Below are 22,554 nucleotides of genomic sequence, written 5' to 3'. Positions count from 1 at the left end.
ATTTGTATTTTGGTTTGTTTTCCAGATATAACAAAATCTCATTTATATTATCACCTTGCCTATTTTACCACTTTTATTTTGTCTCTGAACTTTTAGGGGAGGGAAATGAAAAAAAAAAAAAAAAAAGAAAAACGTGACTGTCTTTGCATCCTGGTCACCCTGCATCCATCCCTCACTATGATCTTTAGAGATGGTGTGTACCCTTGTGAGGGGCTTCTCCAGTGGCTCAGTGGTAAAGAATCTGCCTGCAATGCAGGAGACTTGGGTTCAGTCCCTGGGTCGGGAAAATCCCCTGGAGGAGGGCATAGCAACCCACTCCAGTATTCTTGCTTGGAAAATCCCATGGACAGAGGAGCCTGGCGGGCTGCAGTTCATGGGGTTGTACAGAGTCGGACACATCTGAGCACATATTCTTGTGATGACCTTTTCCAGCAGGAGACGCCGTTCCTAACAGTTAGCATGCCCACTGATTATGCATGGTCATCAGAAGCAAATGAATGAGCCCAGAGAAAAATGAAACTAAAACTTGCCCGAAAAACACATGATTTCTGGATTGACTGCCTTTCGGAAGCCTTAGCTGTTGAAAATTAGAGATGCATGTATTTCCAGTCACTTCTTATTGTGTATTTTTGGGTTTCCAGTATGAAAGGCACTTGAAAATAACCTCTTCAGTTTTTCCTTTTAGAGCAGTTATTAGGATAGGTTCTTATTAATATGAATGTGTCCAAAAGTTGGCTTTCATGTTTTTTTCCCCCCTCAGAAGTGCTATAGCATAATGTATTTTAAAAATATGTGCAGTTTCTGTTTCTGTCAGGAACATCTCAAAGAACCTCAGTGAATGGAATCCCTTTCAATGGGCTTTGTATAAAAGCAGCCAAGCATTAGATTCATATGCTTTTGTAGGTTTAGTTAGCTTTGAAATATTATTTCTGAAGTGTTGGATTTCATATAATACATTTCGGCACCTTGTTGACTTTTTTCTGCCCCGTAATTCTACTGTCAGCCTCAAATTATTTCTGGTAATTTCAGATTTTTTTTTTTTAAAGATTATGTTTGTTTTACAAGCATTGGTTTGTTGGTGAAATGAGAAACCCTTCCTTATCTAGATGGATGGAATATGATTTCTTTTCCTGAATTGAGTGAAATTTGACTTATCTCAAGTACTAAAATATATAAGATTCAGCAAATTTCATTTAAATTTAAGTTCCCAGAAGTTCTGAAGTGCTGGGGATATGAACAGTAGTGAGTTAAGCCACATTTTAGGAAAGTTGAATAAATGTAAACCCAGAGAGGTTTGAGTTGACCAAAACTTTTTGATCTGTTGTCCTTCCTTTTTTCCCATGCAGTAACAGTAAATGCTACATCCTAAGGCTAGTTTGTAGCCCAGTCGGTAAAGAATCTGCCTGCAATGCAGGAGATCTGGGTTCGATTCCTGGGTCGGGAAGATCCCCTGGAGAAGGAAATGGCAATCTACTCCAGTATTCTTGCCTGGAAAATCCCATGGACAGAGGAACCTGGAGGGCTGCAGTCCATGGGGTTGCAAGAGTCGGACACGACTTAGCAACTAAACCACCACCACCACCAAGGCTGTTTTAACCCTCTCGCTGTTGTTGTTGTGTTGTTCAGTTGCTAAGTTGTGTCTGACACTGCGACCCCATGGACAGCAGCATGTGAAGCTCCTCTGTCCATGGGATTCTCCAGGCAAGAATTCTGGAGTGGGTTGCCATGCCCTTCTTTAGGGGATCTTCTTGACCCAAGGATACAACCCATATCTCTTGCATTGCAGGCAGATTCTTTATAGTCTGAGCCACCAGGGAAGCCCATTCTATTAAAAAGTATTTGTATTTGCTTTTTAAATTGTGAATTTGTTATTTCCTGCTTTTGTTGTTTCTTTGGCAGTTTTTCGGGGAAATGGCCCAGAACACACTGTCCTGTGGCTTTGGGCCGCCTCTCCATTCCTCGTCTGTATCACATCAGTAGGATGTCCCTTCTTAGAGCCATGACCGTCTGTCGGAGTCTCTCTTGCTTTCTTCAAGTTTGCCTTTGTGGTTGGGCGGCTGCGTCAGGACCATTTCAGTTTCCGCAGGTAGTAACAGGCATCAGGAGGATGGCTGTCCCCTCAGTGGCTGGGAAAGGTTGGGTGTGCAGAAGCCACGGCTCACCAGAAAGAGATGTCAGGAAGGTCCTGAGAACTCAGTTCAGTGCAGTTCATTTTGGGCTCAGCACAGTGAATCTCTGACCTCCTGGTCCATGTGCTCAGTCATGTCTGACTCTTTGCAATCCCGTGGACTGTAGCCCACCAGGCTTCTCTGTTCATGGGATTCTCCAGGCAAGAATACTGGAGTGGGTTGCCATTCCCTTCCCCAGGGGATCTTCCCCACACAGGGATTGAACCTTGTCTCCTGCACTGGCAGGCGGATTCTTTACTGATGAACCACCAGGGAAGCCCCTGACCTTCTGTAAGATAATGCATTTTTGCCTCCTGTTTCCTTACATCTCTGACTTTTAAGTGATACCTCTGGTGCTCTCCTATCATTCCCCTCCCTTCCAGGAAAGCAAAGCAAAGACACCCTTGGTTTTGCAGGATTATGGAGGTCCAGTGAGCATGATAACAAAGGCACTTCATCATGGCTGAATGACAGGGGACCCATACATTAACAGACTGGGGGTTCAGTTCAGTTCAGTCACTCAGTCGTGTCCGACTCTCTGCGACCCCATGAACCGCAGCACGCCAGGCCTCCCTGTCCATCACCAACTCCTGGAGTCCACCCAAACCCATGTCCATCAAGTCAGTGATGCCATCCAACCATCTCATCCTCTGTCATCCCCTTCTCCTCTTGCTCTCAATCTTTCCCAGCATCAGGGTCTTTTCAAATGAGTCAGCTCTTCGCATCAGGTGGCCAAAGTACTGGAGTTTCAGCTTCAACATCAGTCCTTCCAATGAACACCCAGGACTGATCTCCTTTAGGATGGACTGGTTGGATCTCCTTGCAGTCCAAGGAACTCTCAAGAGTCTTCTCCAACACCACAGTTCAAAAGCATCAATTCTTCGGCACTCAGCCTTCTTCACGGTCCAACTCTCACATCCACACATGACCACTGGAAAAACCATAGCCTTGACTAGACGGACCTTTGTTGGCAAAGTAATGTCTCTGCTTTTTAATATGCTGTCTAGGTTGGTCATAACTTTCCTTCCAAGGAGTAAGTGTCTTTTAATTTCATTGCTGCAGTCACCATCTGCAGTGATTTTGGAGCCCAGAAAAGTAAAGTCAGCCACTGTTTCCACTGTTTCCCCATCTATTTGCCATGGGAAGCCTTCTCCTAGTCCTTTTTCTTGAGGGCTGGATGGTTTCTGCTGGAATACAAATGAAACACTCAGGATTTTAAAGATATTTACTATGAAAATCCCTGACTGTGGCAAATGAAGTTGTCTTATAATTCACAAGAAATATTTGCTAAGAGTGCTTCTCTGGAGCACTTATTTTTGGAGTGGAAGTGTGACTTTAATTTCCAGTACTAGGCAGTGAACATAATTTTTATGAAACTAGTCATGGGGTCTGAAATTAAGACTATATGGCCTCTGTTAACCTAATCTACATTTAATATATTCACTGCAGTATATTGAGAGTCCTGGTTGTTAACCAAAGAATTATTTATTGCAGAAATTATTAAGGACGGCTTAATGGAATTGACTTATAATTTCATTCATCTCTTCATAACTACCAGATTAAAGGATGCTTTGTCTTGAGTTCAGTCATTTCCTCAAATTAAAATAAGGAACTTATAAAATCTTTTTCAGCTTTATGGGGAGTGTTCATGGGCAGCGAAGAAGCACATGAAATAGTCATTCAGGAATCTTTTTAGACTTTGATTGCTGAAGGGACACATAGGAGAAGAGGTTTGGGAATCTCTTGCAAAGTCAGAATTGCCCTGCAGATGACCTTACAGAAAGTCAGAACTATTTCAAAGACTTTGTAAACGAAAAAGATGAAAAGAGTTTCTCCTTTGATAGTTCCAACGGCTGGTGCCTGGTGCGTTTGGCCAAGGACGCGAAGGAGAAATGTCTCCCATTCTCTGGGGAGTGATGGTGGGGTGGGGGGAAGCAAATTCCCTCTGAATCAGAGCTTCCATCATGAAATACATTAATATCCTCCAAAGTGATAGCATGGGAAGCACAAAAGGAAAAAAAACTTGGCAAAATCGACAGAAGCGAGCAAATACATAATTGTAGCAAATGCTATTTTCATGTCAAAGAGAATGAATGGATGAAAACTTGGAGGAAAACAGGATATGGATAAAGGGGAAAGAATTCACAAGAAGTAAAAATTCCATGGTTTCAGGACCTATGTGATACTGAATAACGGTTGAGTTTAAATACTAATAGCAGCTGCAATGCAGGAGACCTGGGTTCAGTACGAGTCAGGAAGATCCCCTAGAGAAGGGAATGGTAACCCACTGCAGTATTCTTGCCTGGAGAATCCGGTGGACAGAGGAGCCTGGTGGGTCACAGTCCATGGGGTCACAAAGAGTTGGACACGACTGAGTGACTGACACATACACACACACACAGAACAGCTGTTTACATTACCCTGCCAATGTCACAAAGAGTCAGACACAACTGAGTCCCACACCCACACACCCACACACCCACACACACCCACCAGCTGTTTACCATGCCAGTGGAGCCCCCACTCAGCTAAGAGGCTCTTCTGTGGTGCCTTCTAGCTTGGGGCCGAGGCACTTAGGTAAGCCATGAACTGGTTTAAAAGAAACACATGGTTAGAAGTGATTTGCTTATAACTAATACATTAGATAACAGTTGTTTTGCTTTATTTGGTCATATGGGGAAGTGAGAAGATTGAAACCTGACACGTGTTGCTCCTATTGATGCGTATAGTTTGTTTGGCTGATAAGTTAGACGGTAAGCTTCTCAAAGGCAGAGGGCTGGTTCTTCTCCATCTTCGAGTTTGGTGTCACAGCTTACAGCAGGTACCGAGTCGCGTCTGTGGACATCATAAATCAGGAAGTGTTCACTGCCGAGTCTGCATGCGGACCGTCAGACCGTACACCCCAGAGCAGGCTTATTCTGGGGAAAAAAACAACAACAACGCTTGTTGCTTTGCCATGTGTATGTTTTGTTAAGTCGAACGGTGGCCCCAGATGCCTAATGAAAGATTTACTGTGTGGCTGATGGTTTCCAGTGCGAGTAGAAGTTGTAGCTGGGGACGGTGCTCTAGAAACCTCACTTCCCAGGCCCAGGCAAGAGAGAAAGTTTTGATGTTGTTCCCATGGCTTGTGTGAGATTTAGGGTTTGTGTTTTTTTTGTTTTGTTTTAAGGCTGTCTATCTTCTGAGTGATCTGGGGTTGTATAGCAGACAGGAGTGCTGTGCACCAGTGGCAGAGAACCTGGGTGTGTTCGCTGGTTGGAATCGTGTTCTGAAGGAGGCCTCGTCTAGTGCATAATTCTGGCTTTGTTTATAGAATTTTTAATAATGAAGTAATATTTGATTTCTCCAAGTAGTTTAACATTTGGCTTCTGTTGTTCAATCATGTTTCAAATGATTGTGGCTCAGTGGTAAAAAATCTGCCTGCTAGCGAAGGAGATGCAGGAGACCTGGGGTTTGACCCTGGGTCAGGAAGATCCCCTGGAGAAGGAAACAGCAGCCCTCTCCAGTATTCTTCCCTGGAGAATCCCACGGATAGAGGAACCTGGTGGGCTGCAGTCCGTGGGGTAGCAAAGAGTTGGACATGACTGACAGTGCATGCATAGGATTTTCAGTAATGACATAATATTTGATTTTTTTCAAGTAATTTAACATTTGGCTTTTTGTTCAATCATTTTTTTGAAAGACCTTCTCCACTGCAAGATACATATTAAAAAAAATCTTCTGTTTCTTTCAGTCCTTTGTTGGCTTTATTTGACATTTCTTTTGCTATAAAGGATGGGTTCAGACTCAGTGGATTTTTAACCCCCTAATGGGTTGATACAGTAGCATTTAATAATAATCTTGACTCCGGTGGTTTGAAATGCCTCACCCATTTTAGACTGAGTTCCTAGATGTGTATGTATTTGTCATTTTCTGCGTTTTCTAATCTGCTCCGTCATAGGTGTGTTTACTCAGAAGTCAGCACCACACGATTAATTACTGTAGCTGTAATGTCTTTGTGTCTGATGGGGATGCTATCAGCTCTTTGGTCTTCTTTTTCAGAATTTCACATCTCTGTTGTATTCCCGTAAGAACTTGAAAATCGGCTTGTCTTGTTCCTAAGAGGATTGTAGGGCATGCTTACCGAAAACCTTCCTCTGTGATGAGTGACACTCTGGATTCTTAGGGCCCCATCTGTGTTGTTAGCCTAGAGACTTGATTTTAAATCTAGTTCTGACATTAAGTGGCTTTGTAATTAAAAAAAATCAGATTCACGTTTTACTATTTTACAACTGTTTGCAGGTGCTTTTGAAGAATTGCTGTGTGCTCACTTTTTTTTTTTTAACTTTCTCAATCACTAGACACAACTATTGTAAGAAGCCTTAACATTTTTTAGCATCAAAGTGGGGTGCTCGTCCTTGCAAAAGTTGGAAACAACTGAATTGGAGTCCTGTAAGCTCTTTTTTGTTCTAAAATTCAGTTCTAGATAAACGAGAGGTGGTATATCATCAACCCCATCAAGGATTGAATTTACATCATTGTCGTCGCTGAAAGGGCTACTCCAGCAAGAGAAACTGCAGAAGTGGTTCTTGGCAAGATCATTTGTCTGTTTCTTTCTTTTCCTCTGTAAGCAGTTGGTGTTTTGAAAGGAAGCATATTGTCTAGATTTTCAAAGTTCTCTAAAAACAGGATGGGGGAGTGCGTTATTTTCGAAGCATGTAACGCGACTGCATCTTCAGCAGAATTAAGTGCTTTGAAAGCTTGCGTTCTTTGTGTTGTCATAGTTGACTATTATGATTGAAATAAGTATATATATGTCTTCTTCCCTTTCTGAGCGTTCGTTGTTAGGGCCGGAGAAAGCCTTGGATGGAATGATTATGGGAGGAGACAATCAAGGCTATGTTAATTCTCAGATGAGCCAGAGTTTACATTTTGAAGGGCACATCACATCTATACTCTGTAGGAGTCTGTAACAGATTGGAAAATAATGGAACAAATGATGGGAGAAGATTGGCCTTCATCTATCGGTGAATAGCAGTTACCATTAAAGTGAGTTTTAAAAGTGAGGAGACGACAATTTCTTTTTTTTGCCCCCTTTTGAAAATTACTTTCGGGATTCATTGATTTTAAAATTGTTATGGGACTTAAAGAAAAAAACCTAAAAAAAAGAGCCACGAAAAATCCTATAATTCTATCAGAATGGTATTCTGAAGTGGAGGATGAGGTTTGGGATGAGTTGAATCTAGTTACAGCAGACACAAGTCTCTCTAAGAAACGGGAATCATAGGGGTCAATATAGTCATCAGATAAACTTGTTAAATCACCACCATGAAATTAGAAAGGTTAAAGAAGGGGGTTTACCAAAAACAAGAACATAAGAAATAATCTTAGTATGGCTTCCCTGGGGGCTCAGTGATAAAGAATCCGCCTGCCATTGCAGAGACTGAGGGATCAGTCCCTGGATCAGGAAAATCCCCTGGAGAAAGAAATGGCAGCCCACTCTAGGATTCTTGCCTGGAGAATCCCATGGACAGAGGAGCCTGGCAGGCTACAGTCCATGAGGTTGCAAAGAGTCAGGCAAGACAGGGCAACTAAAAAACAGCAGCAACAATCCTACATTTGGAAAATTCAAACTGGGAGTCACTTGACTGGATCCAGATGCTGTTTGTGTGCTAAGTAGGAAGAGGAAATGCCAGGAACGTGGGACTTCAGTCGGCAAAGCCCTTGATGTGAGTTTCCTTCATTGGAGCACACATGACGGGGGTCAGCCAGAATCAGAGTCTCAGATCCCAGGTCCTGGGAGGGAAGCCAACCAGCCCACTGTGGGTCATGTCCGTCCTGGTCACACTGCGGCTGGGGAGTGTGTGTGTGTGTGTGTGTGTGTGTGTGTGTGGTGTCAAATTAACCCTGCGTGTTTCTATCCAAACTGACTTCTGTGTCTTTTGTCAATCACAGATTGCCTTTTGGGAAATAATTTTTAAATAATTGTTTGTTTATTCATATTTGGCTGTGCTCAGTCTTCATTGTTGTATGAAGGCTTTCTCTAGTTGGAGTGAGCGGCGCTACTCTTGTTGGGGTGCGCTGGCTTTCCTTGCGGAGGCTTCTCTTGGTTTGGAGCTTGGTTTGGGTTCTACGTGTGGGAGTTTCAGTAGTTGTGGGCTGCCGTAGTTGTGGCCCTGGCTCAGGAGTTGTGGTACATGGGCTTAGTGGCCCCAGGGCACGTGGGATCTCCCCGGACAAGGGGTCGAACAGGTTCCCTGCATCGCAAAGCAGATTCTTAATCACCGAACCACCAGGGAAACCCGGGAAATACATATTTTTTCCTTAGATTCTAATTTGATCTTGGGCACCCTTTGCCATCTGAAAAAGCTTCCTTTATAGCTTATATGTATGCCAGTAAAGTGTCAGGGTGTCTGTTCCCCCACCCTGGCCAGCATGTAGATTTTTGTGTCTTAACCTTTGCTAATATAAATGAAAATAGCATATGGCACAGCGGCTCTTCTCTGCAGTTATGGATGTCACGTGAGGTTAGGCACTTCTTCATGCCCAGTGTTAGTTGCTCGTCTTGTCCGACTCTTTGCAACCCCATGGACTGTAGCCCCATGGACATGGTTCCTCTGTCCATGGAATTCTCCAGGCAAGAATACTGGAGTGGATTGTCATTCCCTTCTCCAGAGGGTCTTCCTGACCCAGGGATTGAACCCAGGTCTCCTGCATTGCAGGCAGATTCTTTATTGTCTGAGCCACAGGCAAGTCCCCTTCACACCTGCTCTTCTGTTAATCACTGGATGGAGCGTGACTTAGTTCCCTTAGTTCCCTGTTTTTGTTCAGACGAATCCCCAGGCTGCAGGGAGTCTTCTGTTTTGTGAGAGGATTCGTTTGGAAAGAGTTTCAGCTTGTTCTTTCAGGCATCAGATACAGCACTAGGAGTGGTTCATCTCGGGACTGGCTTGGGCAGAGGGAGCGGGCAGGTGCCAGCAGAGCACAGAAGGAAGTGAGCGCGCCTGGTGGGAACCGCCGGGACCAACAGGTCAATCGTGATCAGTAGGACTGTAGCCATGACCACACAGCAGGCAGCAGGGACTGTATGGTCTGGCCAGTTACCTGTGTCGCAAGTGACAAACTTCCATGAAAGTTAGAGACATTGACCTGGTGTGGTGGTGTCCATAGATGCCTGTGTAGGAGGCGTCTTGCTGATTCAACATTGGTTGAATGCCGAGAGTAAAAATCCTTTGGGAATGATTTTGCATATATCTGGTATTTAAATCTCCCCTTTGGTTATTTCTCCAAAGCACCACAGAGCTGGGCAGACGTGTATGTGCACTTCTTTTGCAGTTATATTAAAAACAGTCTTGTTGGGAAAGGTTGGGGTGGAGTGCACCGTCTTCCTCTCAGTGTTAGACCTCGTGCTCTGCATGATCTTGGACGCGGTTAGACTCGCACTGCTTGGCTAGATGATTCTTTAGACTTTAGCCTTGGTGAACACCCTTGTCATGCCTCTCACACTGAGCTGGAGCAGGGCAGCGTCCTGTCCCCAAATTGGTTCCGTGACTGACCACCACCACCTCTTCCTGGATTTCCGCCAGCGCGGGTGAAGGTGGCCTCATAAGCTCAGGTTACAGCAGTGAATGGGGAATGTAAACATGCCTTTGTTCTCGTGTGTGTAACTTTCCCTCCCCTGTGAATGAAACCCATTCCGTTTGGGGAAGCTGGTGCTGAGCCCGCATCTGAATAGCGTTAACAACAGGATTTCTCATTAATATGCTTTGTCCGTCCTCGCCAGCAAGACACCGTCCGGATGTTCTTGGCTGGAGGCTGGAACGCTTGGGTTTCTACCCTGCTCTTTTCTTATCTGTGATCCTCTGCTGAGAAGATCTCTCTTCCCCATTTAATCAGACTCAGAAGAAAAAGGGTGCATCTTCTGACTACTGTTTTGAATTGTAAGATTGCCATCTCTCACTCTCTGTAAAAAGATGTAACATGACGTTTACTTTCACTTCAGTCATTTTTTAGAAAATTTTTGACCTTTTTTATTTGAGGGGAAAACCAAAAGGAGGCATAAGTTGACAAGTTGGTGATTCTTATCAAATGTCTTTCTTCCTACAGATCTCATCATTTTTAAATGTAGATGTTAAACCATAAATATCCCCTGAAAATCTACTTGTAGAAAGTAATCTGGCTGAGACCTAAGTACAAGGCAGATCTAGATGAGATCACTGAGGAAAAGTTCCAAATAAATACATCTAGAATCCGATAGTCTCATAATTCTCTAGTTTCTTCTGTATAAAAAGTAGGGATGAAATGCCACACGGACTTAAAGCAGGCTGGCCATTGACTCCCGTGTTATGTGTTGTGTGCTGTCTGGGCACTGGGGATTCATCAGTGAACCAGACAGTGAAAAAATCTTTGCCCCACCCCTGCTGAGCTGACACTAATGGGAGAAGCGGGCAGTGGAGGAGGAAACTTAGTCAGTTACACACAGGTGCACATCGGAAGGGGGCAGGTGGCCTGGGGGAAGAGGAGTCCCTGAAGGACAGGGAGGTGGCCAGAGTCAGACGGGAGAGACGAGGGCAGCGTGGTGAAGGGAGGGGAGGACACAGGCCAGGCTCCTCTCTCAGGTCGTCGTAAGGCTTGTGGCTTTTACCTGGGTGAGGTGACCAGCCCTTAGAGAGTTTCCGATCGGGAAAGACCGAGATCCAGCTCCCCTGCTGACAGAATTGCTCTACCTTCTGAGTGGGGAGCAGGCTGTTGGGAGCCACAGGCAGAGCCCAGGCCTCTGTGGGCAGGTTGTCTTCCTGCACTTCCTGAGTTTTATGTTTGAGGCTGAGAGAGGTCAGAGCCTGTAAGTTCGCCTGCTGGGGATACTGAAGGGTAAACCATAAAGGACCCAGACGCTTTTTCAGTTGTCTTAATGCCACCTTTATTTTTCTAGACCTGAAATTAAGTCACCTGAAATTCGCTCTTGGTTTTTATTTTACATTTTGGCTTTTGCTTTACATTTTAAGTCAACTTCAGATTTTTTTTTTATAGCTGCTACTCTTATATCATCTGTTAACGTTTGCCTCATTAGCATTTATTTCACATGAGATTCTCTTGCAGATTTATTTATTTACCCTTTCTGGGATGCTTAGCAGTAGAATCCATGCTCCACAAAAACAAGATATTATATCTTTTACTGCATTTTTTACTAGGTCCCTAGGATCTAGGCACTAGTACATAGTAGATACCCAACAAATAATTTTTTCATAAGTTAATACTGTAGATACTATTTTGTATGCTTTCCATGTAATCTCGTGTCATAAGACTTTGACTATGTAATTTGGAAGTCTTCTAAAATGCAACATAGGTGGTTGCCTAATAATTTATTTTACAAATCTTACATAATTTGCTTTAAATTGTTTGTCCTATTTCTTCTGTGTTTTATTATTTTAAATAACACTAAGGGGAGCATCTTAATGTACGAATCTTTGCCCACACGAATCTTTGCCCACATTTGTGTTTACTCCTTTAGAATATAGTTATATATATAGTGTGGAGAAGGCAATGGCACCCCACTCCAGTACTCTTGCCTGGAAAATCCCATAGACAGAGAAGCCTGGTGGGCTGCAGTTCATGGCGTCGCTAAGAGTTGGATATGACTGAGCGACTTCACTTTCACTTTTCACTTTCATGCATTGGAGAAGGAAATGGCAATCCACTCCAGTGTTCTTGCCTGGAGAATCCCAGGGACGGGGGAGCCTGGTGGGCTTCCGTCTATGGGGTCACACAGAGTCGGACACAACTGAAGTGACTTAGCAGCAGCTGCAGCATATATATAACGACACATTGTAACTCAGATGGTAAAGAATCCGCCTCCACTGCAGGAGACCTGGGTTCGTTCCCTGAGTCGGGAAGATCCCCTGGAGGAGGGCATGGCAGCCCACTCCAGTATTCTTCCCTGGAGAATCTCATGGACAGAGGAGCCTGGTGGGCTGTACAGTCCATGGGGTCACAAAGAGTCGGACATGGCTGAGCGACTTACACTTTCACTTCCGTATATATAAAGAATTGCTAGTTGAAATCATTTAAATAATTTAAGGCTCTTAACATACACTGACAACAGAAGTATAACAGTTTCTACCCCCAGTGGCATTTTGGGGGAGCGCCTTTCTTCTGGCGCTTGCTCTCAGAAGCTGTCTCTTCTCATCCGTGTTCATCCTCTTGGCCTCCCACCTGCCAGGTCTCTGTTCCGCCCGCCCAGTTACGGCTGTGCTTTCGGACCCTGACAGTCTTACTCTGGGCTCAGCTCTGTTCACTGGGGCTCTGGGGGTCTCCCTGTGCTGTCTCCTCCTCCAGGCTGGTAAGTGTTCCCTTTCCATCACGACCTGCTCCTCCTGCCCTGTTCCCTGTGGAGACAAGTGAAGGTTGGGGGTGTGGGAGCCACTCTCAGTTCTTTCCCATTTCCTCTTTAGCGATGAGCTACTTTCCAGGCAACTGAAATTTCACCTGTCTTTCTGGGTGGTTATCATTCCCCACTATTTCTGTCTCCTCCCATGGGCTGTGTTTTTCCTCCTCAGTGTGTTTCAGACGTGGCTACTGCAGGGTGTGACCGGGGGCTCGGGAGACTTGCATGTGGACTCATCGTAAACTGTGATAGCTGCGTGTATCTGTCTTGTTTGCATGAACAGGTCCCCTTTGGGAGAGGGGGCGGCGTTTATGGACCCCTTTGTTACAGCGGCTGTGACCATACTCTGTCCCCAGGGAGAAAAAGAACTGACGTTACTTGTTGAATTGCTCGTGAAATCTTTATGTCAGGTTTAGTGGTAGACAGAAAGCTTTGAAATAGATTTTCATTCTGGAATACATAAAAATTGTCATGGTGATGGGAAAAACCCAGCCCTCTGCTGTGCATTTATATCCACTATTTCCATCTGATAAGGTGCAGATTTCTTAAGTATTTTTGTGCATTTATGTGATATTTTTGATCCAAATTTAAGATTCAGCATATTGAATGAAACTAAACAGTAGTCCTGATTTAGTTATGGCCTGTTTGGTGTCTGGCAGTATGCTGATTGCTGACTGTGTGATACTTTGGGAGGCTGTAATATTGTTCAGTCCGAGTTTGAAGAGGAAGGATATTGTTGTGGGGAAGCCCGAGTGACTGCCCTCATATCTGAGTTACATCTGTCCTCCTGAAGGAGCTTGGATCTGCAGGACTCAAGGTATAAGCGAAGAAGTACCCACGCTTTCTGGCAGTTGTAGAAACTCTGTGGGTCCCTGTAGGGGCCGACTGTGGTCTGTGTGAGGGTCAGGGTTGGGAGAAAGTCAGGGTTGAGAGAACCAGGTGGGGCTGGAAGTTAAAGGAATGGACAGAAGCCAGGGGCGTATGGGAATCAAGGCGGGTAATAGCAAGGAAATAGACACCATGGAGACACCCAGTGGGTCAGGTTCCCAGGTTCTCAAGAACCACCACACAGTCAGAAGCCAGGGACCATTTATAAGGGTGAAAGCAACTTGAATCATTGCGAAGGAAACCTCCTTTATATTTACTAATTATGGCCTTGGATGGACTTTCTAACATAGCTGCAGTGAGGAAGGCGAGGCCAAAGCCAAGAGTCACGCCAGGGTTGGGATGTGAAGTCGGACCTTGGTCTCCATGACGGTTTCTTTATAGGAGATGTCGTAACACTGGTCCAGTGTCCTCTGTGGTGTGCATGGTGTTATTCTAGACAGCATGAAATGTAAGCTTCTGTTTTTACACTCCAGAGCTTCTCATTGAGGTGAGAAGACAGAGCCTCTGCATCCAGAGGGAAACCTCAGTGGGAAGAAGAGGCGTTGGGTGTTTACCTGGGTGCTTATCCTGAGTTCTGTTGAAGCCGGAGGAGGGGGTGAGCGGGCTGGCCTGGGGGTGCTTAGGAAATGTTATACTAGGTGGGACTTCAGTGAGGAGGATGTAGGGAGGGCCCTTCCCCCTCCCACCTTTCCATGCTGTGCACCCCTGGAGCCCATTTCCTCACGGGTAAGCTAGTTAATTTCTGCCTTGCTTGTTGGCATCATGCTCGTTGTAGAGATTGAACGGGACGATTTATGTGAGAGCCCTTTGTAAATGGCACCATGGATTTAGATGTAAGGTGTTATTAATTTTTTGCAGCAGGAGCCTGTTGGATCACAGCTCTGTTTTAATTCATTCATCATATGTAAATGAGGTTGTATTCTTGCAGTCAGAGGTGTTTGATGAAGGTCATGATTAGACACTGAGGGAAGGAGTCAGAGACTGCTTTTTAGTCAGGTTAGTGTATGTCTGAGATCTTACAAACTTATAAATACATAATTAGTACTGAAAATTAATGTTTAATGTGAATCTGGAGGGTTTTACATTTTTGGTTAATAAAAAGAGGAAATATATCTGAAGAGTAAGTTACTGAGCTGTGAAAAACAGAGTCCATTTAGTAGCAAAATCACACGATGCTTCTCATTCCACATTCTAGAACAGACTATTTTTAGCATCTGTTTGAATCAGTGATGAATCCCAGTTACAGGATTCAGTAATTAAAGCAGAGAAAAATATAACATTGTGTAGGCAAGAAAATCTTTTTACTTGAGTTGACTCTGTCTCAGGGTTCAGACTGCTGTCCTCAGGGTCTGCCTAGAACTGTTGTTCTGTCATCCCCGAGGGGTCACAAACAAGAGAGAGCCAGGACCTCAGCCAAGGACACAGTGTCCCCTTTTTAAGAAGGGACGTTTAAAAAAAAGTGCTTGGGATGTCTTTAATGGGTAAGCTTGTGGTAACTGTGTCATCTGCAGGGTTCTGGAAGAAGCGCTCAGGGGTCCCGGGCGTCCCCCTGTTTGCCTGTCCTCGGGCCCTCCGCGATGGTCAGGCCCGCCCCTCTGTCTCCTGCCTCGGTCCTGCGGCTTGGTTGTTTTTTCCATTCTCCGGCTGCCTGTGAATATTGTGAAAGCACAGGGCGCACAGCTGCCAGTTGGTCCCGGTCCACATTTGTATCTAATGGTTGTGGATTGTTCCATAACGTTGCTAAACAGCTCTCTGAAAACTTGCTCCCAGTCAGCAATCTCTGCTCGAGCTGGGAGCCTTATTTTATCCTGTGCAAGTTATTATTACTTTGTCTTTTATGCCCCTTCTGCAAAAGCTCATTAACTGTTGGGCTGCATTGAATCGGGGGTTCTGTTGACCCAGATTCTCCTGCCGCTCCCCTGGGCGGAGCCCAGCCCTTGGGGTGGTGACCACGGGACTGACACCAGGGCACGAGGCACCTGGCTGAAGTAGGTCATGAAGATGCAGTATGATTTTTTTTTTTTTTTAACCAAGGCATTTGGGAAAGTTCACTTATTTGACAAATGCCTTTTGATCATTGCTTGTGTGCCAAGCATTGAGCCAGGTACCAGGAATTAAAAGATCTTTGGGAGTGAAGAGTGCAGTTTTAGGACTTAGGTGGCTGCCCACAGCCAGACCTCTCTGCCGTGAGTGTTAAAAAGGTTATATGTGTATGTGCTAAGTCGCTTCAGTCGTGTCTGACTCTGTGCAACCCTATGGACTGTAGCTTGCAGGCTCCTCTGTCCATTGGATTCTCCAATACTCGAGTGGGTTGCCGTGCCCTCCTCCAGGGGATCTGCCCGACCCAGGGATCAGACCCGTGTCTTGTACGGCTCCTGCATTGGCAGGCAGATTCTTTACCACTAGCGCCACCTGGGAAGCCCTAAAAACATTATATATATATTTATAAATGCTTAACAGTCATAGTTGGCAGAAGCAACAAATAATTAGAAAATCCACTTTTCCTTTGAAAACTCATTGTTTACTGTGAATTTCCAAACTTTTTCAGCCTGAGTTCTTTGGTCTCGCAGTAGCAGCTCGGGTATCTTGTGCTGTGGTAATGAATAACCAGGCAGACGTAAGACCAGACCTAAATCCAGGCTTCTTCGATCGTCGTGGTTTTAGACTCTTGTGTGCTCATTTACTGGTTCACTGTTTGTTTTGTTCTGGACCCAGGATGGTTCAGGAGGTCTCTGAGCTCCTTTCTGTGTAAAACCCTGGGGGTATAAGGATGAGGTGATCCTCCCGCAGCCCCGGGGGGCAGTCACAGTGCCCAGGGACCAGGCAGGGCCAGTGCTGGGTCAGCGATGGAGGCTCTCGGGGCGATGTTACCATGTGGGAGGCCAGCTTGTCCCAGGGATCATTCCTTTGATTCTTGGTCTCATTTTTGTATTCCAGGGAATTTAAGCTTAAATAACCTGCCCTAGAGGGTGTAAGTGGGAGCCCAGTCTGAGCTGGATTCTGGCTCCAGAGCCCACCACACCATGCCATCTTGCATTGCCCAGCTGGTTTGGTGGGCACAGAGGAGGGGGTGGGCTCCACCTGCAGCTAGCAATGTAAGTGATCACTCATGTCAGAGGGGGGCCGAGGGTGTACAGGTGGGAGGGCAGGTGTGGGAGATGCAGGTGGGGAGGAGGGGCAGGTGGGGAAACCTGTGGAACCTGCCCAGGAATTCTCTATGCCACCCTGTGGGGTGGGGTGGTGTGGTGTGGTGCTCATCGTGCGGGGACCCCAAGGAAAAGCCAACGGAGCAGGCAGGCTGGCCTCATTAATGGGAGGGTGCACTGCGGCCCCCAGTGCCTCTGACACACGTTCATCTGTGAAGGGCAAACTGGAGCACCTGGGGAAGGCCAGAGGGGCTGGGAGCCCTCCCCTGCCTTCAGATCCTTGGAAACTTGCAGAGGTGAGGGGTGGCTGAGGTGGATTCTTTGGTTTCCAAGGGCAGACAGAGAGCACGGGTTTGAAGTGATAAAGATGCAGGCTTGAACCGAATACAGGTGTTCACAATGAGAGGTTACAGTGTCCTCTGCCTGTGCAGTGTTCAGGAGAAGCACCCAGGGGTGGGGTGACCCAGAGGGGAGCCTGCACTGAGCAGTGGATGGCTCTCTGGCCCTTCCCACTCTGGCCACTGCATTTTCTGTAGCTACCCAGACCTCGGCAGAGAGGACAGATGCTTTGTTTTATGAGCAGGCTCTGGACCTGGGAACTTTCTGACCCCCTCATGATGCCTTCATATTTAGGTGGTGGCGGAGCACTTGTCTATATTGACCTGGCATCATCCCTGTACCTCTGAGGACAGGAATCAGTCTTGTGGTGTCACTTTATTCCGCACACACATCTAAGTCTTGTCTTGTTTGTGGCAGCTGGTCCTCTCCTCCCAGGACACTGTGTGGGTCGCTCTGGACACGTAGAGCTTTCAGGCCTCGTTTCCGCCTGATTCGTGACTGTGTTTCTTATATGTCGTAGGAAGACGCTCAGTGATTGAATGGATTCTGAGGCGTTGATGTGGCCCAGATCTCCATCTGGGTTATTTGAGTCTCTGGCTGGGGATTGTTAGCCCAGAGGTATGGGCCAGCCGTGGCTCTCTGCACAGCCAGCCGCATTGTATCAAGAATTGATCATTTTGTCTTCCTGTTATACTGGGTAGTTATTGATCATGTAGTCTTGCCTGGCAAATCCCATGGATGGAGGAGCCTGGTGGGCTGCAGTCCATGGGGTCTCTAAGAGTCGGATACGACTAAGCGACTTCACTTTCACTTTTCACTTTCATGCATTGGAGAAGGAAATGGCAACCCACTCCAGTGTTCTTGCCTGGAGAATCCCAGGGACGGGGGAGCCTGGTGGGCTGCCGTCTCTGGGGTCGCACAGAGTCGGACACAACTGAAGTGACTTAGCAGCAGCAGCAGCAGCATTGATCATGAAATGAAGGGGGAGAAACTATTGTTTTTATGATCCTAGCATATAAATCTGTGATACATACTTTTTAAATGAACAAATACTTAAACCTGGGAGAATTTTTCTTCATCTGCATCCTCATAAGATAATTAATGTGGTTTTGTTAATTGTTAAATGAGTGTGCCTAGTTGGGAGTGGGCTCTGAATGTCAGCCGATATTATTTTTGTGTTTTATACAGCAGTGCCTCTCCTGCTGCTTGTTTTATGTGTACACACACACACACACACACACCCCATTCCTCCTGAGGGGAAGCTCTCAGAGCACCAGGACCATGTCTTACATGTACACATACACACACACACACACACACACACACACACCCCTGTTCCTCCCCAGGGGAAGCTCTCAGGGCACCAGGACTCACTCACTCTCACTCTCACTCTCTCTCTGTCTCTCTCTCTCTCTCTCTCTCACACACACACACACACACACACACCCTGTTTCTCCCCAGGGGAAGCTCTCAGGGCACCAGGACCGTGTGTGTGTGTCTCTCTCTCTCTCTCTCACACACACACACACACCCTGTTCCTCCCCAGGGGAAGCTTTCAGGGCATGAGGACCGTGTCACACACACACAGGGCACCAGGACCATGTGTACCCCTCGGCACTTCTACACAGGAGCTCCCTACGTGTTGAGCTGGGCTGTGGGGCCGGCTAAGTGTGTCCCTAGCGGCCCTGACCTGAGAGGTGTAAAATGACTCCAGCCACGGGAGCTGAAGCTCAGATAACCAACCTGAGAGGCCAGGCCGAGCAACACAGAGGTTGCTGTTTTATCATATTGTTAGACACACGCTTCTAGCTAAAACCATTCCTGTTAGACATGCTGATGAGACATTTCTCTGAAGATGATAGAGTCTGCATGTTCCGGGGTGCTCACCATCTTGTAAGTAGAGCTTGCTGTGTGCAGCGTGAAGATGGTTGATGCTGTGATCTCCTGGATGGAGAGGAACTTAGACTGGAGTCTGAGGAGGAAGGTGGCCCTGGAATGCAGTGCAGAAACCACTGTCCTGGACCACGTGTGCATGTCATATGTACTCAGCTCCCCATTTCCAGAAAACTGGAATTCAGAAGCTTAGGCGGGATGGCAGGGACCGAAATAGTAAACAAATCCTGTTACAATCAGATTAGGTTAATTATTGGCAGATTACCAGTGAGTTATTTAGACACAACCTGTTCTCAGGTTAGATGTTTTCACATCACAGAGTTCCTTCTTTCATGTTGACTTTGGATGTTGTAGGAACTAAGAGGAAAGGGCAAAATCCCAGGGACAGCTTTATTATCATTGACCTTTTAAAGTGCTGTTTAGAACAAAATGCGTTATTTCGTAAGTAAATTCAATCATGTCTTTCACAGAACAGTGTAGACCAAGTTCACCTGAACCGCTTAGAAGATGAGTGGCCTGTAATGTATCTGAAATGGCCTGAACTCAGGATCAAGCCACTCTCCTCTTTCTTCTCTGCCTCCTTTTTTTAGAAAAAGACATATCTTTCTAGACAGATATTTACCCTGGCTCCGTTGATTATCCTTGATTTACATTATGACTTGCTGTAGTTTCGAAATAATGCTAATGCTAAGTCACTTCAGTTGTGTCTGACTCTTTGCAACCCCATGGACTATAGCCCCTCTGTCCATGGGATTCTCCAGGCAAGAATACTGGAGTGGGTTGCCATGCTCTCCTGAAGGGGATCTTCCCGACCCAGGGATTGAACCCTCATCTCTTATGTCTCCTGCATTGGCAGGCGGATTCTTTATCACTAGCACCACCTGGAAAGCCCCATGTATTGCTGTTTAATGTTAATTAAGAAATAAAATGGAAAACTCAGCTCCTCTGTAACACTTGTCAAGGTCAAGCAATCACTCAAGTGCTGTCTGTGGCTCAGGCTGTACATGGACCAGTGTCCATCTGTGGAGTGCGTCCATTGATGTGGGGCGGGGGTGTGTATGGAGGAGCTGAGCCAGGCAGTGCTGCCTCTGCCCCAGGCCCACCCCTACCCCTGAGACACCCCAGTGCCCATCTGCTCCATCACCCAGCGCCCACGCCTCTCAAGTTCATTCCCATTAAAAACTTCTCCCCTGTCTCATTGTAGGTCTTGGTTGTCTGTCATCTGAATTAAGGCTGCGGTGTTACCAAGGTTGTGAATTCCTCCCCCATCCCCCATGGCTGTCACTCCTCCCCCGTGCTCTCGATGTCACACACATACCGTCGTCACATTGAATGCTGATTCCTCGTCGATAGGACTTTTCTTCTGGGGTACCAAGGGGTTCTTGTGGGTGCAGTAAGGGCTTTGACTTGACAGGGTGGGGACACACACATGAAGCCTGGCACATCACCCCAGCAGCTAAGTGTTTATTGAGCAGACAGAGGGAGGAACGGGTGGGTGAAGGAGGCTACTCTAGGTTGCACTGTGAAGGCTGGAGCAAATTTGGATGCATGGAAACCAGAAGAAAAGAGGCATTCGTGGTGGGAACCATCACAGACCCACGCCTGTTGGCAGGAGGTGAAGGGTGCTGTGCTCCCAGGAGTAGCTACAGGGCGGCGTGTTCAGCACCATGGCCAGGGCTTCACCGAGGGACATAGACCTTTGAGCTACCGCGTTGATGGTGCGGCATATAACCGTGTTTCCCTGAGCTAGTGTGACATCTCTCCATAGAGGCGCTACATTTCACACTTCACAGTTTTCACCTGTAACTTCCAAGGAGTTAAAGATTCACATTCCCTTGTAAAGTGAGGCAGCACATTCACAGAGCCGAGTTAATTCTTCAAGCCCTTCACAGCTCCTGACTTAGCTTAGAAGTGTTGGCCACTAAGTAGGAAAGAAGAGTGCATGTGTGCACATCCTGAGGAGGTCCTTTGATGCACGTTGTGTGATGTGGTAACTGAGAGCAATGGTGGTGGCCAGACCGCCTGTCCAGACTCTGCCTCTCCAAAGCCGTGTCGTCTGGACAAGACACCTTCCGATCCCCAGTTTCCTCTTTTTTTTAATGAGGGTGTTTACCTGTGTCAACCAAAGAAAACCACGTAGCCTGGAAGTTGGGAGTTACATTTCATTTAGTGGTGGGGGTGGTGTGCCCTACTGAGGACTAGAGCCTGGGAGATAGCCTCGCAGTTTCTCTGAGGAACTGCTCCAAATGAACAAACATGTAGTTGAACATCAGAAGGTCAGTAGCAATCATAAAAGACAGACGTCTCAAGATAATGATTTTAATGCTTTTGTGTGTGGGGGAAGATGCGGGGATCTGGGCTAATGGAATGTAGTCCTTCATCCTCTGTCTTAACTGCTTAGGGCCAGTATCCTGTTTTTCTCCATTCTGAATCCCCTCAGGGCTGACTTGTCAGGGCAGCTGCCGTGGCTGCTGGTTGGATGGTGGGTAGCGTTCTTTGTTTATTGAAACGGCACGGAGCATGATTCTGTCCTGCCTTACGAAGGTTGAGTTAAATGTGAGTGACATGTTAGCATTCTGCTTAGTCTTCAGTGAGACATTTACCACTAGATAACTAATAACAGAATATTAGTTGCATAGCCTTTCACATGAATGGGGAAATCCACACTTGTGTTTCCCGAAGGAAGAGGTAACTGAGGGCTGTAAATACAAAGCATCACCCAGGACACATGTATGTGGACACTGGCCTTGCCCTTATGCACGGCTAGCAGATACATGTAATAACCTTATCCAAAGTGAAACATACATGCTGGGAGGTGATCTCGTTCAGGGGAAGTTTGGCCCGGATCATCTAAAACCCAGAGATACTTCTCTGTCTTTGAAAATAGGATGATCACTTATGCAAATGACTTAGGGAAAAGTCATTTTTAATTTTGCATAATCAAGCATCCGCCGTACAGCTGCTCCTGAGAAAGGGGAAGAAAGTCATGTGCTGCTGTTAATTTTAAGTAAGCAAACTAGGAGGACATGTGTGGATCAGAGTGTCATTGAACGATCTATTTTTTTTTTCACACTTTCAAAAGGGTGGTGATGATCCTAACTCTGGGTGTGCATTATCTGCCGGCCCACATACAGCTCACAACACAGCCTTTCTAGACTTCTGGCTGCTCGCCTTCCCTAAGGACATTGCATCCTGTCCTTTCCTGGGCCTCCTTTCCTAGCTTCACCCCTCCCCACCCGCCCCTGATCTCCCGGGAAGCTTTTGCTCCACTCCACCCACTTCCGGGCCGCTCTGCCCTTTCCTGCATCTACTGTGCTGTGTTGTATCTGCCAGCATCGGCCGCCCTCACAGGGTTGAGCAGGTGTCTTCTCAGTGATTTTTGTGTCCGCAGTGTTGAAAAGGGGGGGCCAACTTACGACAGGTACTTGGAAAAGTTTTGTTGGATGAATTAATGCTTGTTCACTATACCTTTCTTAACTGTATTCTCCGCAGTGAACCGTAACTCTGGGTGGGAAGCTATACTGTTTTTGGTACTGCATTTGGTGAACAGTGTTTAACTTCAGGTGACTTTGCAGACTTGCTGTTACTCTCAGTCATCCTGGAAACACTAGGGTCAGTTCGGCCCACATGGAGTCTGTGTCACTGTTTTATCCCCATATGTACTATTGAAATATTTTTGAAGTGATCACCAAGATTTTTATGGACTTGAAATAAGAGTTCTTGTGCAAAGGGTTGGTATTCCATTAATTGAGGGCGG

General features: G+C 46.2%; 1 protein-coding gene across 4 annotated transcripts in view; it reads left to right on the top strand.

Moving 5' to 3' along the window:
• WASF3 (WASP family member 3) overlaps positions 1-22,554 on the top strand; it is a 75,402-nt gene that overhangs the window by 11,963 nt on the left and 40,885 nt on the right. Inside the window, exon 1 of one of the 4 annotated variants that reach the window (XM_055542503.1) lies at positions 22,198-22,218. The exons of the other annotated variants lie outside the window; for them this stretch is intronic. The gene's annotated coding sequence lies outside the window, so the exon portion shown is untranslated. Of the gene's footprint in view, positions 1-22,197; positions 22,219-22,554 lie in introns of those variants that run through there. 4 annotated transcript variants of the gene reach the window in all.

This window comes from Bubalus kerabau, chromosome 12 (genome assembly GCF_029407905.1).
Source record: "Bubalus kerabau isolate K-KA32 ecotype Philippines breed swamp buffalo chromosome 12, PCC_UOA_SB_1v2, whole genome shotgun sequence".
Classification (NCBI taxonomy): domain Eukaryota; kingdom Metazoa; phylum Chordata; class Mammalia; order Artiodactyla; family Bovidae; genus Bubalus; species Bubalus kerabau.
Note: the sequence above shows the minus strand (reverse complement) of the source record. Positions and strands in the feature narration are given on the sequence as shown.